Source organism: Carassius gibelio, chromosome A14, assembly GCF_023724105.1.
Source record: "Carassius gibelio isolate Cgi1373 ecotype wild population from Czech Republic chromosome A14, carGib1.2-hapl.c, whole genome shotgun sequence".
Classification (NCBI taxonomy): domain Eukaryota; kingdom Metazoa; phylum Chordata; class Actinopteri; order Cypriniformes; family Cyprinidae; genus Carassius; species Carassius gibelio.
Window position 1 is genome coordinate 10,843,809 of NC_068384.1, and position 13,911 is coordinate 10,857,719.

The 13,911-nt window shown below is 36.1% G+C and overlaps 1 protein-coding gene and 1 long non-coding RNA gene across 3 annotated transcripts in view; one reads left to right on the forward strand and one right to left on the reverse strand.

Moving 5' to 3' along the window:
- The window catches only part of LOC128027469 (dystrophin-related protein 2-like), a 147,083-nt gene that overhangs the window by 124,596 nt on the left and 8,576 nt on the right, over window positions 1–13,911 (reverse strand). The gene's annotated exons all lie outside the window — the stretch shown is intronic.
- Window positions 7,358–12,485, forward strand: LOC128027475 (uncharacterized). The gene is made up of 4 exons (XR_008186726.1): window positions 7,358–7,618; window positions 8,240–8,305; window positions 10,683–10,799; window positions 11,422–12,485. It is a non-coding gene; the product is annotated as an uncharacterized LOC128027475 (long non-coding RNA).

A 13,911-nucleotide genomic window follows, 5' to 3' on the forward strand; every position in this document is an offset into this window, starting at 1 on the left:
TACCGCTTGCCTTGATATCTGTGATCACTGACGTTGCAATTAAAGAGGCACTTCAGTGATCCAGATGTGGTTCTTTTGATATAAATCATTCAGGATTTCGCTGGTGTGAGACTACAGTCCGTTTCAGATTGATTAATAGGATAAACTGTATCAGCAGTATAAGGACACCTTAAAGTGTAGACTTTAATGACTCTGATGTGAATTGTATTACCTTAACCAGCAAATGTGACATTTACACTACCGCTCAAAAGTTTGAAATAATTATGTTTTTTCTTTTAAGAAGTCTTTTATATTCATTAAGTCTGCATTTATTTGATAAAAATACAGTAATATTCTGAAATAGTACAACTTAAATGTATGACTTTCTATTTTAATATATTTAAAATGCAGCATATGAGTTTTCAGCAGCTTTTACACATCTTTTAGTGTAACATAATCCTTCATATGCTGATTTGGAGGTCAAGAAATATGCATTATTATGAATGTTTAAAACAGATGAAACCATCATTCAAAAGTTTGAGGAAAGCAAGCAAGGTTAGACTTTTGACTCTCTATTTGACACACTGAAAACTGCAGAAATCACTGCTAAAATTCAGCCTTGCCAACAGAGGAATACATTAAATTGTAAAATATATCCAAGTACAAAAGAGTTTTTTTAATTTCCAAAAATAAATAAAGCATAATATTACAGATTACACTGCATTATTGATACATGAGAATAAGAGACATTTATTAATTCTTAATTATTAAAAAAAAAAATCTTTTTTTTTTTTTTTTTTTTTTTTTTAAGTAGGGTAAAAAATAACATAGGAACATCAACAAAAGTCATAAACACCCCTTTGTTATTTCAGCCAGTTTGATCACATTTTGGGTTGCATGAAAGGGATTTTCGGACTGAGTCAGACAATAGTAGGGGAAAATGATAAACTGTGTCTGGAAGCTATGGATTATGTTTAATTCATTACGCTTAGCTAGGGGCATATTGGTAATTTCAAAGCCTCTGTGTTGAGTTAATTATTAGATTGCACTCGTTAATCAGACATATTCACCTCTATGCTAACCAGCGTACTCAAAGATAATAAAGCCATCCATGCATGCTAATTGAAACACAAATTTATACATTTAATTGAGCTGATCTGTGAAAATATCCCCATATGCATCAAAGCCGAATAAATTAAGGTAAAAGAGGCATTTGTGGTTAATGACTTCTTGTTATTTGGTTACGAGCCTATTTATTCAACCAAACATGCTTTACTGAACCTTCCTCAATCAATGTTGCTCTATTAGACCATAGCACAGGTCAGCAAAACGTCCTTCCTTTAAAACCACATATCACCTTAAAGCAGAATCCACAAAAACCATTTGAAGCCGGTCCTCTGAGTCCATATAAAGACATTCCATTAATAGTATGATTCAGAGTCTCCTGTGTGCTGATCTTTGGAGGATGTTCCAAGTCTCTAAACTCACTGCCTCGTTGGATGCTGCCAGCACTGAAGACTCAATACCCCTGGTGCACACCTGGCAGTTACAAATATTTAAGCTAAATTACAGATACAAGTCCTTTAGAGTCAAATGGCAACTATGCATGAACACACACACTAAAAAAAAGCTTCACTGACTTATTTAAATCTAAATCTGGTCTGCATTTGAGAGTTACATGGTAAGTCTCTATATAGAGTATTAATGTAAGAAAAGCACTGGATATGCTGCGGACGGCCTGAAGTTAACTTTTGAAGTTGAGGCTCAATCAAAAACTGATGTGATGGGAGCAGAGGGAATGCAGTATGGGAATAAGCCAACCATTATAGCATCAAAAAAAAATACCTACTGTGAACAAACATTGAAGGATTGTTGAATGTAGTGCTTTTGCACCAACATTTTTGCCATCCATTACAGCTTAAGCATCAGACGCCCCGGTGTCAATCCTCCAATAAAACCAACTCTAATGGGGAAACATGTCATTTATGAGAGTCATTTGCATTTAAATTCAGCTCAAGGATTGAGGATGTCAAGCTGGAAGGCCATGAAACAGCAAATGAAACTTCAATTGACGGGGAAAACTGTTACACACAATATCAGATGATGATCAGATCTGCTTGAAGAGGCAAGGCGATAATAAGAGACAAGGAAATGTAATGGATATTGAACTTATTGGAATAATTGTGATAGGGACTTGATTATCTTGGGGAGACACTCTCTATCCAGGTTTAATATGCAGACGCCATCAATTTTATCTGACAGTTGGAATGAGAGCGATGGTTTGGACGGTCAATCGTGTAGAGTGATTCGTGTAGATGATGTTTGCCAAGGCTTAGTTAATAAATTCCCTCCTCATAAATATTCATTTAGTGCACTTACCAATCGGTTCTGAATCTAATTAACACCATCAACAGCATTGGTTAAACAGATCGAACTAATAACTGTTCCAGTCCTAATGAAGACTAAGCACATTCAAGATTCAAATAACCAAATCATTTTGCACCTATGACTGTGTTTAAGAAAAAAAAAATTCTTCCAATCTGGACTAGTGGTTTTAACTATTGTTAATTGAATGCGAGACAATAATTTCAAGAGGATCTGTTTTAGTGTTCAAATTTGCCTACAACCCAAATACTGTGCCAGTTTTAACAAGATTACAGTAAGTGGATTATACAACTCTGCGGCATTCTTAAATCTGACACTTCTGTCACAGATGTGAAGCGTAATCAGGGATCGTCTTCATAAAAATGACATGTTTAATGTCACTGCTATATATGTGCTATAAAATGAAAAACAGTGTGAGCAAACATTAAAGAAGATCAAATGGGCAGAGACATTTTTTCCCTATAGCATCTCAGCAGTAAGACCTGGTTAGCGCAAGTAATTTAATACTGTTTAACTGAATCATGTAAGGACAAAGGTATGCTAACACTACATTAGAGACACTTTGCCTACTGCCCTAAAAATTGAACCTTTCACAGAGGACATTACAAATCAGAGTTTGTCCTCTGGAGGCAAAACACATCTTGTATAGCTCGCAAGATTATGCCTAGTGTAGATTTATGCCAGGTTAACATTCATTCGCCTTGCAATGACTCATCGCATTCCTCGTCTAAACAGATCAGGAAAGGGAGAAAGAGCACTCAGAGGAGATCATCTCTAAAAATAAAGAGGAAAAGGCATGATTTGCATATACTTCCTTCCCCCTTTCTTATGCCAGTGTCTCAGCAGACAGGAGGCAGCAGATTGTTTCAAATCTCCGGCCTCTCTGGAGCGCCACAGGCTGTGGAAATCACAAACCCACCCTTCGCGCTATTAGCGCTGTGACCTCAACAGTGTTAAATCAGATATTGGGTGCGAAACTAGCGGGGAAGAGGAGGGCTTTAGCACGTGTCATTGAGGTGGCTGGTTTTAAACCATCCTCGATGGTTCGTGGATTTTCAAAAAGGTCAAAGCCAGTCCGGCAAAAAAAGGTCATGCTTTGACACAATCACACAACTGAATCATTTTGGATCTGGTCTGTTGAACAGCTTGCAGGCTGTTTAGAATTGAAAACTTTGGGTTAGATAAGGGAGAAGGTCAAGTCGTCGTGGCCCGTTAGATACAATAGTTTTAACAAGAACGCTATCTGGAAAGATGACAATCTCATAATTTCTCAGGCAGTTAGATTAGCCTGAGGAATACGTTTGGACCTATGTGAGCTCATGGTTTCCATAGGAACATAACATTTAACAGTCGTCAGTGCTCTTTTAAAATGAAGCAACAGACGGGATCAAAAAGCTGAAAATTATGAGAGAGATGATAAATGAGGAAGGACTGTTAACAGACTCAACAAAATCAACCTTCAATCGGATCTATTTAATTTTAAATTGAAAAGCACTATAAAACTTAACTTGAATTGAATATATCAGCTGTAAGTATGAATTTAATATATAAAGAAATAAAAAAAACTTCAAAACTGTAAAGTTCATTTTTACATAAGTAACATTATGCTTATGATGATTTTGATGATGATTATTATTATTAGCTAATAATCAAAGTAAAAATGATCAAATGTTTATTATGCTAACATTATTAGTATTATTTAAAATAATAGCAATAATAAAAATAATAATAAAATGTAAAAGTGAATAATGATATGCTTTTTATTATTATTAATCTTATTTATAGCAATAATCATGTGTTTTAGCATAAATCACTTTATCTATTATTATTACTACTATTATTATTAGCTAATAACAACAACAACAATAATAATAATAACAACAGTTTAAATTCAGTTCTTTTACAGACATCTTGCCAAACATTTTTACGAGCCAAATGAAATTTCACCTGCAGCTATAATTTATTCCCCTTTTGTGTCTTTAGTACAGCAGATGAAATTTTATATAAAATGTGAAGGAACAATTTGAACAGTGTTTTAAGTATCACAGCGCCCCAGAGAGATGGCAAGCAAATGGACTGCATTAATAACCCACCAATAACAAAGACAAAAATCAGATGCTGCAGGCAAAACTAAAATATTCTTGCAATGGTTATATATGGTAATTTTTGTAATGAAGATCAAATGCTGTAAAGAGTCACAGCTGAATTAAAACTGTACAACTAAATATAAGCATGCATTAATTCTCTAAACGATGCTTGCCTTCACATGCTGTCACAACTGATGTGGAGAAAACTGCTAGGTTTAAGACTATGGCAGACAAGTTGCCTCTGAACAAAAGGTTTTGTACATACTAATTAAAGAAGAAAGAAGAACTTCATGCCTGTAGAGGTCTATCGCTCCTCTAAATCAAAGAATGAACAACATCTTGATAGGAAATGATCTGAAACCATTCCCTTTTAATGAATGCCACCTCTCCCCTCTCAGCCCAGCCAAAAAAAAAAAAAAAGAACAATTTAATGAAATGCACCACTAATAAAGAACATTCTCCAATGCAGACTCCAAATAAAATCAGACAGAATTAATTACAGTGAGGCAGAATGACCTTTTCAGCTTGATAAATCATAAAGCGACGTTAGGCCTGTGGACATAGAATGTCTGGCTTTGATAAACAATATCCTACCTCCTGTATTGACCCAAGAAAAAACTAAATTACCAAACCAAAGATATTACCAAACCGAGTTCCGAAAGAAAGCGACTGTCTATCCCGGGTCTCTAAAGCATTTTCTTTCTGGACCCATCATATATTTCATCAATTAAACTATTTTTCCAATCATGATGCAGTCCATCATTCCATCTTGAGTCCAAACAACCTTTCTTTGGGGAAAATGCACCCCACGGCTTTGAAAAGAGTCTTTTAAATCCATTTCTAAAGCAGCTGCATGTTCTGTATACCTCCTTATAATGAATTCCACATTTCAATCACAAACCTATTCACAGAAATCATGATTGACTGGAGTGGGAAGGAGATTGGGCACTTGACAGTTGCCAAAGAAAGTTTTTACCAATCCAGAAGTAAAATCAAGCACAAATCTTTCATAACCATTTTTGATATGATATTTAAACTTCAGCCTTAAATGTCAACTATATAGGGATGTTTATTTCTTGCTTGATTTCAATAACAAGGTTTTATGATCTACCAAGAATGCAGCTGATAAAGGGGTCATGAACTGAGAAATCAAAATCTTTCACATGTAAGACGTCATTCTATTATAAAAACGTGCTGTAAGTTTTAGAACTCAAAACTTCCACATTCGTCTCAAAACAGCTTATATTGAAGCCAATCTACCAAAACAACAGGTTGTGGAATGTGCCACTTTATGATATAATAGTGGCTATACACAGCCTCCACCTGAAGATGATCAACGCCTGCTTATACATCACTGCCTGTTTAGCCCCGCCTACCGATACACATGTAGTAGGTAAATAACGAGAGAACAAATGCAGTGGCACACAGAAACCAAATGATAAAGATACTCTGAAGACAAAAGACTGGAAAAACATTGCATCGTCTTCCTTCTGATCCCAACATTAGGAAAGAATGGATGAATGTTTTTAATGAAGTTTCAGACAGCGTCGTAATTTTCCCACGATTCATTTACAAACAAGGCACAATTCGCTGCAGGATTTCCAGAAAGACTGAAACTAAGAGACATGCTGTGCAGCTTGGATCAGACGAAAATGTCTCACCACACAAGTCTGAGTAACTGTTTTTATTATGTGGTCACTATTGCTTTGTCAGCTATTACAGATTGTTTGATATGTGCTGAGTATTTATGCGTTTTTAACATAAATCACAGAAGCGTCCATCTATGAAAAGCTGCAAAACTGTTGTTTCAATCATACCAGTGAGCGTTTGGTTCCTAGAGTTAACTGATGGACTGGAGCTGTGTGGGTTGCTTATGGATTGCAATGTTTTTATCAGTTGTTTGAACCGTCATTCTGACAGCATCCATTCACTCTGATGAAGTATGCACATCTAGAATGTCGTTATTTTCTTTTACCACAAACATACACTTATGCATTGGTGAGTGATAATGCAACACTACCAAAAGCAATTACATTTACTTCCTTTTGCTGGAAGATTCTAAAGGTAAAAAAAAAGAGCTCCAACAAACCAGTGTTAACAAACCTTTGCACACAACCCCAAAAAAGTGTAATGCCCCTTAACCAGAATACAAAGCAAACATAAGGCAAGTATACTCACAATTGCTGATGACTATAATTAGCACGTATAACCTTACTCAATACTTGTTGGACTGGCCATTTCAAACATTCATACCCATTAAGATAAATACAAAAACTGCTGTTAAGACCGCTGTGTATTTATATGGTAGCTACTGTGCTTTCCAGAGGGAAGAAAAAAAAAACATGCAGAGATGGTCAAACATAGAAATTTACTAAATGCACAGAGCCATTAAGATAAATTAAAAGGAATGCACTGCAGCAGTCCGCTCTAATGCACTAATGTTACTGATTGCAAGTTATGGTACCAGTTTGAGTCATAGTCTGTAACAATATCACACAATAGGTAGAGAGGAGAGTGCTGCAATATGATAAACCATCTCTAAAAGCCCCTCCAATGCCAGTCTAATGCCGTTTTCTCAACCACTGATGCATAACTGGGTGTTTGTGGTCATATAAAAGTAGCTCTGTGTACAGGAGGTCATGATTTCACATCAAACGAAAAAAGCAACTAAACTTTGGATGTGTCTTATTCACTATAATCTGCACTAAAATTTGTAGAATCCACTAAATATGACTCAATCACCACCAGATTAAAACATAGCTGGTATGCTGGTTTTGTCATTGTAAACAAAGTAAAACTAGTAAAAATTGGTACAGTATTTTATTTATTTATAAATGAAGATTAGATGAAAAAGTTACATTTAATATTGGAAACGCTTTACAATTATGTTCCACTTGTTACACTCTAAAAACGGCTGGGTTATTTTTTAACCCAAAATGTTGGGTTGAGTATGTTGGGTCATTTTTTTGGGTTATTTTATTTCTTTTTAAACACTTTTGGGTAGTTTCAATTTACCAGGTGTTGGGTTAAACCTGCTGGGTTGCATCGCTGGGTTGTTTCAGGCCAGCGCTGGGTTATTTAACGCGCCTTGAAGATGTTTAAATCGCTCGCCAACTGTCATTTTGGAAGAACAACGGGGCAAAGCCACGGCTTTCAACTGTTTTAAGGTAAGTTCATTTAATTTTTCTTTAATAATTATTTTAAATTGGCAGAATTATAACTTTTTTTGCGCCAACAATACTGTTAAACGTCTAACAGTTACAGGCCAACATTATTTACGTTAAATGATGAACTGTTCACCTCAAACGGCCAACCTACGTTACGTGACTCGCATAATCGTGTTAAGATATCTGAGACGACATATACAGTTTTTATTAAGTTTCAGACAGTGACGGATGGCTGAAATATGCGAATACCTGTGAAAATAGAGGAAAAAGTAGTTTCTGACACTGAAAAGCGAATTTGACATTTAAGTGAGTCAAATGAGTTCAAAAAGTGAATACGACACTCTGCTCTAAGGTAAACGCATGCAGTTGTCCATATCGACATGTAAATCATACAAATTACGTGCTATATAGTCGGACCGCTGGTCTAGGAGAACCGACGATCCAGTTCAAATAAACCGGCTCAGTAATTCTCGAACAAAGTGATTCCCGGAAAATAATCGACGTCTCAGGGCATTTCAAAGTGCGCGTAGGCCTCGTTATTGAGGTGATTTGATGCTTTGGTGCTTTATAAAGTCTTTTTACATACAAGTTATAATTCAAAATGTTGTTTTTTCCTGTCAGAAAAGCACATGGATACATTTGTGAGAGAAAAACTCGTCGAGTGCAGTCTTATTGAGGCGTCTAACGGTAAGTTCGTGTTTATTATACATTTTACATAATTGCTTGTCTGTTATAATCAACTAACGTTAACGTTAAACCTCACGTAACTTAAACCAGACATGGGGACTTGTGACTTGGTGACTTGGACTCGAGTCGCTATTTTTAGGACTTGAGACTTGACTCGGACTTGGAAGTTAAAGACTCGGGACTTGACTTGACTTGAGACACGATGACTTGAATGACTTGAGTGTTAATCACATCATGTTTTCAGTTTGAATATAAAATATATAAATTATTTTTTAAAATAAAGTTGATTACTCAGCTGGAGCGCAGGCTGAGAATAGCGTCATGACTGGATCAGGACACTATCATCAGTCATGCCCTCTCTACCTTACACACACCACGCCCACTTAAATCAGATATCACATCACATCAACCTGTCAGCCTGAGGGTTACCGACGGTCATCGCTTTTGTCTTCAATAATTCGCGCCTAAAAACGCGTGGAAAACGCTAGTCGCGCCGCTTTCTCCTTCTTTCCAAAGCGCTCGGGCAGAAGTGCTCCTGGGGCGTCTGTCGTTGCTAAGCATCCATGACACGCTCTCTCTCAATGAAGACGCGGAAATTTCAGCAAAGGATAAATGGATTTGCAGCACTAAAAATCGCTCGCAGTAGCTCTGCTACTAAATTCATTTAAAAATGGCAATCCATATACAGCTATGAACAGCTGTTCCTTCATCTTAGCTGAGCTTTCAACGTTGATACGGGAAAGGATGAAGCTGATTGGTTAGTTATTGTCACATGACCCGCGGTGCGCTTGCGGCATTCTGAAAAGTTTAGATGTTTTTAACTCGATGCGGTGAGACGCGCGCGCGTTGCTTCCATTATGAGCACGCATACCGCGCGCCTACATTGGAAATAGAAATACATTCCAGGGGCGGCGCTAGGGCTGGGCTAAGAGGGCATAAGCCCCGAATATTTTGTTACCTTGTCTTTCTCATAGAGCAAAACAATTAATCAGAAAAACAAATGTAGCTGCCGCGATTACCCAATTATGAGAAGTGCACATTACATATATATATATATATATATATATATATATATATATATATACCCCATCATTCTCCTTCTTGCTCAAATAGCCCTTGATGCCTTCAGTGTGAATCTACAATTTTCATAGTCACGAAAATAAAGAAAACTCTTTGAATGAGAAGGTGTGTCCAAACTTTTGGTCTGTACTGTACATAACAAAAAAGTATGAAACAGCTGAAAATACGTCATATTTATATTCTATACTGAGAGAGAGAGAGAGAGAGAGAGAGAGAGAGAGAGTGTGTGTGTGTGTGTGTGTGTGAGAGAGAGAGAGAGAGAGAGAGAGTGTGTGTGTGTGTGTGTGAGAGAGAGAGAGAGAGAGAGGAGAAATGTAACAAGTTTAATGTTGTATGTAAACTCTGTTTGAGAGAGAGAGAGAGAGAGAGGTTTTCAGAGAGGAGTCTGTTGGATGTTTAGCTATTATTTGTTTTATGGACTCAATGTTGAAAATGTAAAACATTTCAAACACTGTTGGCAGAAGTGAAAAATAAATAATTTTAGGAAGTTACAATTTTGTTTGATTCCATGATGTATTTTACTGAACATGAGTATTTACAATGCAAATCCAAATTATTTTAATTTACTGACAGCTACTTATATCTTGTCTTTTAACTTTATTAAGATCAGATTCTGCAGGTAAAATAACAATATTAAGGTGACTTGACTTGACATAGCTTGTGACTTGACTTGCCCAAGAAAAAAATACTTGGGACTTACTTGAGACTTGAAGGTTAAGACTTGAGACTTACTTGAGACTTGCACATGTGTGACTTGGTCCCATCTCTGACTTAAACGCACATATATTTTTATTTCGTGCTATAGTTAAAGCTGCACTTAGTAACTTTTTGTTCAGAATGTACATTATTTATGAGCGTAAACATCATAAACATACAGATCGTGTTTTTGACTTGTCCTTATCACTTTGGTACACCTATAAGTGTTTATATATGGACTGTTTTAAAGCTGGGGAGTAACCCAGTACCTGCGTGACTTGTCATAGAATTGTCTGTGCGCGCTTTCAGTGTGATCTCCCTTACTGTGCCAGTGACTGTGTGTGTTTGATAAAGCCAGGATATTAACATAAAACTGTGATTTATAATGACTGGAACATCCCATTGATTAGACAGTTTGAAAACACACCTTTCAGCCAATCACTAGAGCATATTCTGCTTCTGAAGACCAACTCATAGGTGAATTTAACTCATAATCATGATGGGTCAATTTCATGATTAACTTCACACAGTTAATTGAACTGATTCACTGTTATTAAAACCATTTATTTATTTATTTATTTATTTTTACTTTATTTTAAAGGTTGGAACAAACATGGAATTCCTTAACCGAGCAGAGTCCACAAAACCCCATACAATTGTTGTGGCGATTTAAAAATGCCAGCAGATCTCTCAGGCATTGATCATAATCAATGGACAGGTAAGGATATTCTGGTAAGGATATTCTGGACAATTGCAAATTGTATATTTAATTGCATTTTTCCACATGTGGACGCATACATTGTGACATAGTCCTAACGCAATTGAAAAGCATTTGTATTTCAGATGCCTTACACAAAAAGCTGTCAATTTGTGTCAAGCGTGGTACTATACTATGGGGCGTGTTTTTTATTGGGATATATTCTGTAGTTTTTACCCCAAATCTCTCACTGTTTGCACTCTGATGCACATCAGCAAAACAACATTGCAGTTCTACTCTTATTTACCTATTTGCATCTTACCCTACATTTTGTTCCTCAGGTGAAAAGGTTAATGGTGAATATTGACCAATGTGGTTCTAACTGTTAGCAGGGGACAGTAGCTGCATTTGGGGTAAAAATGAAAGAATTATTTATTGTGTAAGGTGCAAAGAATATTAAGAGATCCGGGTTGCACTGTCTGTTCTTTAACACGCATCTCTGGAGCGGCAGCTGCCTTTAGTAGTGCCTTAACCTCCATTGTTCAAAGCATTTTGGCACAATTTTCTTTGAGTGACATCATTTCCCAATACATTCTTATGTTGCATCTATGCTAACATTAGTCTGTTTCTCTCTTATTCCGAGGTCACCGTAGCCACCCATATCCAGTACGTATCCAGATGGTGGATCAACACCTAGAAAGGACCTCTACATCACTGAAAGACAGCGGAGACCAGGACAACTAGAGCCCCAGATACAGATCCCCTGTAAAGACCTTGTCTCAGAGGACCACCAGGACAAGACCACAGGAAACAGATGATTCTTCTGCACAATCTGACTTTGCTGCAGCCTGGAATTGAACTACAGGTTTCGTCTGGTCAGAGGAGAACTGGCCCCCCAACTGAGCCTGGTTTCTCCCAAGGTTTTTTTCTCCATTCTGTCACCGATGGAGTTTCGGTTCCTTGGTTTTCCTAAGTTGGGGACCATTAAGATCAAGCGATATCATCGACTTGATTGCACAGAGGAACGATACATCACTGAATCAATGATGAACTGACTTTAACTGAAAACTGAGTGTTTACTTTTGTCCCTTTGCATTATTACACACTATTTTCCTATTTAATACTGTTAAGCTGATATGATGCAGTATTTGATCAATATGACAGGCTTATTACTCATAATACATGGAAAATACAGCTGCAAAGGGACTTTGCTTTTCCATTTGAAATTTGGCAGTCACTGTGCATTCATGAAAACTGAAACAGTAATTTTTGTTCAGTGTTTTTGAAACAGTGTTTTTATTCAATATTTGCAATTGTGTTTGGATTATGTCACAATGTGTCTTTATCTCATTTCCTTTTCAAAATTGTCCTTCCATAGACAGGCTCTATAACAGAGTACACTGCTCTCAGGTGTAGATCTTTGCTTCAGAGCTTAAGTGTTTGACAATAGTACACCCAAAAATGAAAATTGTCATTAATTATTCACCCTGGTCTGAAACCTCTCGAATTTCAATTTGTGTTCTGAAGATGAACGAAGGTCTTACAGGTTTGTAACGACATGAAGTTGAGTAATAAATGACAGAATTTTCATTTTTGGGTGAACTATATGTTGAACTACCCTAAGCAGTGTACATCTACCTACATGGGAGTCTTTATATACTTGATATAAATTTAAGGACATCTTTAAATGATTTTACATTTAAATTTAAAGAATGTTAATTGTCAATGTCATTTCACTGTGTATTTAAATAGCTAAACATGTCAAAATGTAATAGTTAAACAGTTAGACAGGTCACTCAGAAATAATTTTCTTATTTATTGCAACTATAATTCTGTGATTTTTATTTTATTTATTTATTTTGCATTTGCTGGAAACAAAAAAAGGGAAAATTCTATATTGTTTGTCATTGGTACAAATTTTTGAATGTCAGATGGCATTACAATTATTTTTTTACAGTCTAAATTACCTGTATTCTTCATTATTTATTAATCCATGATTGCTTTGTTAAGCAAAAGTGAAATTATGAGAATAACCCAGCAAGAATAACCCAGAATCATAAAAATGCAAACCCACAAATGGTAAAAATGACTCTAACTTGGGTTTTCTAAATAACCCAGCATGCTGGGTTAAAATGTGTAAACCAGCATGCTGGGTTACTTTAACCCAGCACGTGTTCTGTCCAATATTTACCCAGTGCTGGGTTGCCAATTGGGTTATTTTTAACCCAGCCATTTTTAGAGTGTAATATTAGTTTGCATTAGTTAACATGACCTAACAATAGAAAACAAATATAAAGGGTTTATTCATCTGTTCATTTTATTATTTACTAATGCATTATAAAAAATGTAAAGTTGTATCTGTAAATATTACTCATTGGACCTGAGCAAAAATGAATGTTTACAAAATAAATGATAGAGTAACGGATTAATTTGCTCACTTACTTTCAGTTAACTCAATAACTAAAACATTTCACTAACTAATGGGATCTTATACATTAAGCGCAAACCAAAAAATGTTTGCTGTCTTGACAATTTGCTGAAATCTGCTTAAGTATTAAAATTACTTAACACTGTAACAATTAAATATAAAATCTAAAAGGAACCATCACAACATTCCCATGAATAAAATATAGTGAGTAGCCAATACCAACATTTTTATAGTGCATTCTGTGATGTTTTCAGTGCACTGGAACAATTTGATAATGGGACTCCTTGGGTAATATTTCTGAACTGGAGAAATAAGTCAGACTGCACAAATTGCAGCCAAAACCAGTCTACTTATTACACTTTAAATTTTAATGTACTAATGCAATTAAAAGTTCAGTCAAAACAACCACCAACAATACCTGTGTCAGCATCTTCATTGTGTATGGTCACTGTAACTACTATCTGTTCCATATTCAATCTGTCCTTTGTCAGTATAAAAAAATAAAAACAAGAAAGAAACCATAAATATTTATTTGAGGTTACACTGCATCTCTCATGGTGTGCCAGCGTGTCTGACAAAACAGGAGAGCAAAGGTACATTCATCAATGTACCTGGGGATGACAGGGATGAAGAAATACAGCCGTTTCTCACTCAGCCACAGAAGCGTCAGGCTGATAGACTTTGCTGGATGCCTGATATCTTCTC